Here is a 7,977-nt window from a genome sequence, read left to right as displayed (position 1 = left end):
GACCGGTTCACTAACTTTCTCCAGGACCGGTTCACTAACTATCCCTGGGACACCACAAACTATCCCCTGGACCGGTTCAATAACTATCCCCAGGACCGGTTCACTATCCCCAGGACCGGTTCACTAACTATCCCCAGGACCGGTTCACTAACTATCCCCAGGACCAGTTCACTAACTATCCCCAGGACCGGTTCACTAACTATCCCCAGAGTTTTTTCATAGTTGTGGTTTATTTTCACTCAGATTTTTGTTGCTGCTTAATTCCACTTTACACTTTTCTATTCTATATGAGTTTGAAATATTCCCTTTACGTGTCCACAGGCTTTAAGTCCCGTACCCAGGATTTAACAAGGCTCAGTACATGAAGTGGCGGCCCCCCCAGTTTGACTCCCAGTCTCAGCTCTTTGCAGTTTGATGTCTCCTCTCTGTCTCTTCCACTGTTTTTCCCTCTGTCCACTGTCCTCTCCACCTCAAATCCTAAATAAAGACAAGACACGACATCATTGAGTACCTAGAAAAAACATGACAGTCACATGATCAGATCTGTCTTTAAACCTCACACTTGTCCCTTCATCTTTAACCCATTACACTGTCAGAGGTGTGAAAGTAGTTTTAATGTTGTTTGAATTAAGGTTTTAGAAACTGTTTTTGGCTTCACTGTGTTCCCAGATTTCTAGAACTGCTCTGGTGAGTCCCTCTCTATCAATAAATTAAGCAAATAAGTTATTAAGAATTAGAAAATCAGCACCCCTTAGTATGCTGAGGGCTCCGTCTGGCAAACCCCTGCTGAAGTGTACTTGTGTAGTCCTTGAGTGAAGTACTTCCCACCTCTGATGTTAACACAATTGGAACTTGAATAAAAACATGTTTGGTATTTTTCTGCTCAGCATCTGTTGCCGCTCTCTCACAGAGAAGATCTGGATTTAATGGACTCTCCCTCGTATTTATTTGAGTTGACACATCTGCTCAAACAGGCACGTTAACTCAGATCACAGGCTGTTTGTTGATTCAGAGAGCTTGAGAGCTCTGTTATCCCCTCGGCTTCAGAGGGCTCTAACATGACAGTAACAACAGTAAGGTGAATCCTCCTCTCTGACCTGAACAACAGATCAGTCTCCTCTGAGCGGGGGGCTCCATGCTGCTGCTCCCCGCTGAAGCAGCAGGTGCTCACATGGAGGCGAACCACACAAAGTCTTTTTTTCACAGATTAAATGAAGACGCACCCTCCGTCCTCCCTGAACCTGCTGCAACCGCCTGAAGAATGCACCCCAGGAGGAGATGCATGAGAAAACACATGAGTGGAATCCATGCAAGGCTAAAGGCTAACCTCAACAGGCTAGCTGTCCCCTAAAGTCTTTTGTCCCAACGTCCAATCTCTTGGGAAGACATGTGACTGCCTACGTTTGCAACTAAACAAACACAGCATTCCTGACACAGCTGTGCGGCTCGATGGGATAATGTCCCTGCATCCAGAATAAGAACGGCTCTGTGCCCAGTTTGGAGGTCTCTACACCTTTAAACCCTCAACAGACACATCTGAATACATATCCAGAGGCAAGGGAGAAGACTTTGGTAGCACAAGCATTCTGGTTATTGTCAGTAGTCCAAATGTATTCACCAATCCTTTTGAGACAGTCCTGATTATGAATCAGGATCAGAATCAGAAATGCTTTATTCATCCAAGGGGGAAATTCAGTCATTACAGTTGCTCTATTCACACTAAGTTATACAAATACAATAATAAGCTCTGTAGAAAATAAATAAATGGTTGAAGTCCCCGGAGATCAGGAAGAGGGCACTCTGGTGGTCTGTCTGGCAATCAGGAAGAGGGCACTCTGGTGATCTGTCTGGCGATCAGGAAGAGGGCACTCTGGTGATCTGTCTGGAGATCAGGAAGAAGGCACTCTGGTGGTCTGTCTGGAGATCAGGAAGAGGGCACTGTGGTGGTCTGTCTGGAGATCAGGAAGAGGGCACTCTGGTGGTCTGTCTGGAGATCAGGAAGAAGGCACTCTGGTGGTCTGTCTGGAGATCAGGAAGAGGGCACTGTGGTGATCTGTCTGGAGATCAGGAAGAGGGCACTGTGGTGATCTGTCTGGAGATCAGGAAGAGGGCACTCTGGTGATCTGTCTGGAGATCAGGAAGAGGGCACTCTGGTGGTCTGTCTGGAGATCAGGAAGAGGGCGCTCTGGTGGTCTGTCTGGAGATCAGGAAGAGGGCACTCTGGTGGTCTGTCTGGAGATCAGGAAGAGGGTACTCTGCTGGTTTGTCTGGAGATCAGGAAGAGGGCACTCTGGTGATCTGTCTGGAGATCAGGAAGAGGGCACTCTGGTGGTCTGTCTGGAGATCAGGAAGAGGGCACTCTGGTAGTCTGTCTGGAGATCAGGAAGAGGGCACTCTGGTGATCTGTCTGGAGATCAGGAAGAGGGCACTCTTGTGATCTGTCTGGCGATCAGGAAGAGGGCACTCTGGTGGTCTGTCTGGAGATCAAGAAGAGGGCACTCTGGTGGTCTGTCTGGAGATCAGGAAGAGGGCACTCTGGTGATCTGTCTGGAGATCAGGAAGAGGGCACTCTGGTGATCTGTCTGGAGATCAAGAAGAGGGCACTCTGGTGATCTGTCTGGAGATCAAGATGAGGGCACTCTGGTGATCTGTCTGGAGATCAGGAAGAGGGCACTCTGGTGATCTGTCTGGAGATCAGGAAGAGGGCACTCTGGTGGTCTGTCTGGAGATCAGGAAGAGGGCACTCTGGTGATCTGTCTGGAGATCAGGAAGAAGGCACTCTGGTGGTCTGTCTGGAGTCTGGCTATGGCAGTGTTGAGAACGTGGGGCGTCGTAGTCAGGTTGGCAGAGGGGGGATGTAAACAGCTACCAGTATGACATGTGAGATCTCCCTGTGCAGATAATATGGTCGGAGGCCCACAGCGCTCTCAGGTCTATCCCGGTCTGCCCGGACAGTCTGGAAGCCGTCAATGGAGACGTTGTGGTCTGGAATATCCTGATGCAGCCACGTTTCCATGAAGCACACCATGCTACATTCCTGAAACTCCGTCTGACTCCTGGCTAGTCGTGTTAGCTCGTCCATCTTATTATCCAGAGATCTCATGTTGCCCATGGTGAGAGAGGAGAGACACGGCTTCTATCTCCTCTCCATAAACCTCCGTCTCCTTATACCAGTTCTCCTCCTCGTAGCTCTATGCCTCCTCTGCCTCTATGAGTCCTAAATCTCCACAGCTCCACAGGAACATCCAGCAACCTGAGCCGACGAGCCGGCCGGCTTCAGCTCAACCAGCTGAGCAACAACAAAACAAAGCGGCTTTGTCGGGGAACAGTAATCCGAGTAAAAGTTAAAGTTGGTGATTTCATTGTGAAACAGTCGACAACTCTCACCAAGGGAAGGTCAAAAGAGGTCACAACTTCAACAAACTGCCAGAGAGAAATCTTACAAAATTTGATAAAGAAAGAGAAGAAAAATCAGAAAGAAGAATGAACGAAGAGGAGCGACTCTAACAGGCTGCATGCACGGTTGGCACATGCGTATGAAAAAAATATATATATAATAAATGAACTGTACACATAAAGAGGATATTCTTTGTCAGTTTGATGGTTATAAGCTTGCAACACTGGCAATCACAATTTATAGACCATAGTTTTGGGACTGGTAAATCTGGTGTTCATGTTGAAATAAAAAAAAGTCCTGTGTGAAAACATTTTGCACCTTTGGTTGTTCTGGCTGCTCAGCCAAGTCATAAAGTGGTCCTGGCAGGAGTTGTTGTTTTTCCTGCTCTGGAGGTTTCATGGGATTCTCCTCCTCCTCTTCCTCCTCCTCCTCCTCCTCCTTCATCCCCTATCGTCATCCTTGTTTCATTTTGCCTGGAATGCCTCTTAGACCTGCTGCACCTCCTTTATTTCATACTCCTGTGTGGGAGGCTCCTGTCCACAGATCTTTGATGTAGGTTAGAGCTCAAAGTGCGAGTAACTCTGTGGGAGTTGATTTCCCTGACACTCAGTCTCCACTTTTTTATTAATTATTCAATTACATTTATGTCATTCAACAAACAGATCAGGTCTAGACTGTAGTCTCTGTGTTAACGCTTACAGCGACCCAAAAAATTCCACCATTAGCATATTCCTAACCTGAGAACACTATCGTCAGGTGATTTTTACCCATGGGATTGTAGTTATGTGATTTTCATTATGTTGCTGTCTAACTTGCATGGGTCCTTAGTAGGGGCATAACCATTCTTTTTAACAACGATTAGATTCATATCATGATTTGTGGTTCCCGATACGATTAAAGGACGATATTGATTCATTTAGAATGATCCGATCCGAAACGATTCAGTGACTTGAAATCCATTCAGTAACTATTTAGCCAAAAATTCATCCAGTGCGACTGTGGAATAAATCCCTTGATACTGGACAGTCCTAGATTCCTGTTGTTGTTGTGATGTTTTTGGCCTGAGCCGAGTTTTGTCCTCGTCTCTGACTAAACATGCTGGAGAGGCCTGAGGCTTCTGCAGAGCTGATGTTACCTTGATGAACGCTGCAAGAGGCGCCTGGACGGTCGGCGTTGTGTGAAATCCCATGGCGTCTTAGTAGGTGGTCGGATAGATTTGTGGTGTTGCTGTGGTAACTTTACTTGACCTTTACATATCCTACAAACAGAGAGCGACTTATTTAGAACATCTCCGTCTTTGCAAAAGCCAAAGTGTTTCCACACACTGGACCACAATGGTGGCTTGATCATTTCTGGCTCGCTGGCTTCTCCTCTGCCGTCCACCATGCTATGTTTTGTTGTCTGCTGGCGCGTGGCGATGACGTCACAGACAGGCAGTCTGAATTGAGTAACGTTTAACGTCTTTATCATTAAAAGTGTAAAAAAAACACATCCATATAAAGTCTGCCGTACTTAAATCCAATCTGTTATTTCCTTGTATGGATACAATCGATTTATTACCTTTTAAAACGATGTTAGATCCATATATGTCGTCAGGAAGGAAAACTTGCTGAGCACAGATCGATGTAGTCAGATCATAGGAATATAAATCAATACATCGATGTAGTAGATGAACCGTTACACCCCTAGTCCTTCGGTAGCTTCAGTCTGCTCACTGACGTCATCGAAGGTAGGCGTGTTTTCCGGCTCCTATCCCTGTTTTTTTCAGCAGTGTTTGGGTGATTCTCACTCAACTTTAGTTTTTAAGTATCCAATATTTTCGGGTGGATTTTACCCGGCGTTTGTGTTTGTGTATTAAATCAATCAATCAATCAATCAATCAATCAATCAATCAATCAATCAATCAACCAATCAATCAATCAATCAATCAATCAATCAATCTTTATTTGTATAGCGCCAAATCACAACAAACGTTATCCCAAGACGCTTTTACAAACAGAGCAGGTCTAGACCACTCTATGTCAAATTATGAACAGAGACCCAACTTCAAGACAGGATAAGACTCAGTCTGACCCCACCTTAATCCATCATGAGCATAGCACCTCGCAGTATTTAGCTTGTTACAGTGGCGAGGAAAAACTTCCTTTTGACAGGCAGAAACCTCGAGCAGAACCAGACTCATGTTAGGCAGCCATCATGCCTCGACTTAGTTGGGTCTGGAAAGACAGATAGAGGGGAGTAAAAGAGAGAGAAGTGATAGTGATGAGACGAGTAGTAGAAGCTGTTGCCGCTGGAGTCCAGCACGTCCGTATCAGCTGGAGTCTGGATCGTTTAAATTTAGGCGATCTTATAACTTTTCAAAGGTAACAATGTTCAGGTCTTATTTATTGCCCCATATCATGCACAACTATCATCCCTGAGGTGTGCTGACTGTCCCAAAGGCTCAGACAGGAAGTCACGACTGAGGTGTCATGTCTATTGACCTGCCTGTACAGACTGCATGTAAGGCATAGTGTAAGTTAGAGTGGTCCTGGAATTTGCATGTAATCCTCCTTAAGTGTAATGGTTATTAATAAATAACACTTTCCAAGGGAATTCATATGGTCAGACACACTTTATAGTCAGCTGGTCATTTTTATCCTCTCAAAAAAAATGCCATTTTTGTATGATCTCTCTTACACCGGTCAGGGATGCAGGGAGACTGTGCCTTCACCGGACACGGCTCAAATGTCTCAGGAATGGGTGGACTGAAGAACAAGTTCCCAGCTCCATTTTTTTCCCCCAGATTTTTTCAGTACTGATCGTCTAATTTTCACTTATTTTAGAGCCTTTTTATTATGCCCCCTATAATACCTTTTTTTTGTTTTATGAGACATTGTATACTGGGAAATAGAAGAAGAGTACTTCAATTTGCCATGTGTTGTTGCACTTTAATATATTCTGATGAGAACTATTTTTAAACTAAAAATAAGCTAACTCTACTGATGGTTGAACCTGCTCTTTCTTTACTAGCCTAAACATGGAAGTGCTAACTTGCTAACTTGCTAATATGCTAGACTGCATTGTGACAGATATCTCTCTTGACTACGATGGCCTGCAAGACACGCATAACTCATATCAAGACAGTTTTGTATCAGAAAGAGAAAAAAGGTAACTAAACATCTGTCCCACAAATGTGGCTGTTTAACTGTCGATGTTGTCACTAAATGAAGAGATACCTGTAATCTCAAGTATTGCATGGCGCAAGTTTTTTGTAGATTTGGTTGGGATCCGTCTGAAAGTCAAAACTAAAAGTGAAAATTCTCCTGACGGGCAAACAGGAAATGACATCAGAGCTGCCAAACAAGACCTGAGTCACACAGTGTCACTTACGTTAAATAACCAAACCCTGTTACAGAGTCATAGACGCTTAAAAAACACTCTCTGTCAACTGTTCCACTGTGTGTGTGTGTGTGTGTGTGTGTGTGTGTGTGTGTGTGTGTGTGTGTGTGTGTGTGTGTGTGTGTGTGTGTGTGTGCGTGTGTGTTACTCATCTGCTGCATGGAAGCTAACAATACTGGGAAGCAGATAAAAAACGAGCTGAGGAGAGCCAGGAAGGATAAGAGAGTTAATTTTCTTCCTCTCTGCTCCCTCCCTGCCCGTCCACTCACAAAGAGAGAGAGAGAGAGAGAGAGAGAGAGAGAGAGAGAGAGAGAGAGGAGAGAGAGAGAGAGGGAGAGAGAGAGAGAGAGAGAGAGAGAGAGAGAGAGAGAGGAGAGAGAGAGAGAGAGGGAGGGAGAGAGAGAGAGAGAGAGCGAGAGGGAGAGAGAGAGAGAGAAAGCGAGCGAGAGGGAGGGAGGGAGAGAGAGAGAGATAAAGAAAGAAAGAAAAAGAAACACAACAAGTTTCATCTCACTGTTTTCACAGAGGGACTGTCTCTTCCTCACGCTCGGGGTCAAAGGTCGTCCTCATGTTTCACTGACTGTGGATCGGTTATGAAATGAGTCCTCAGCTGGAGAGTTAGAGATCTGTGTGTGAGTGTGTCCTTCTTGAAGTCCCATGCTGGATCCTTCGCTCCTCTGCTGTGTGCAGCTGGCAGGGCTCCAGTCCTCCCAGTGAGGACACACCACACACACACACACACACACACACACACACACACACACACACACACACACACACACACACAGTCATTTACAGAGTCAGAGGATGTGTGTGTGTGGAAAAGCTAACAGTATGATCTCTTCTCCTCTTTCTTTGTCCCATGGTTCACTCTGTTATTCACCAGAAACTGTCCCTTAAAGATTAGAAACAGGGAGAATGTTTATTTTTCTATTTTCAAATCAAACTTTTAATGATAGACAAAGAGACAATGTTAAGAATTTTTTAAGATTTAAAGAATGACAAGTAAGTTAACTATTTTTAAACCAATATGTTTTGTACTTCGCTCTTACATCTTACTGTCCATCACGGTGAAGGAGTTAGTTTCTGTAAGGAAACTGAATTATTGAAATGTAGGAACCTGAGATTTTAGGCATGTCACATGGTGTGGGACTTAAAAACAGCAGCAAGAGAAAGAAGATAAACCTGCACACCTACTT

The sequence above is a fragment of the Notolabrus celidotus genome, chromosome 13, assembly GCF_009762535.1.
Source record: "Notolabrus celidotus isolate fNotCel1 chromosome 13, fNotCel1.pri, whole genome shotgun sequence".
Taxonomy (NCBI): domain Eukaryota; kingdom Metazoa; phylum Chordata; class Actinopteri; order Labriformes; family Labridae; genus Notolabrus; species Notolabrus celidotus.
This window is presented reverse-complemented; position numbering follows the sequence as displayed.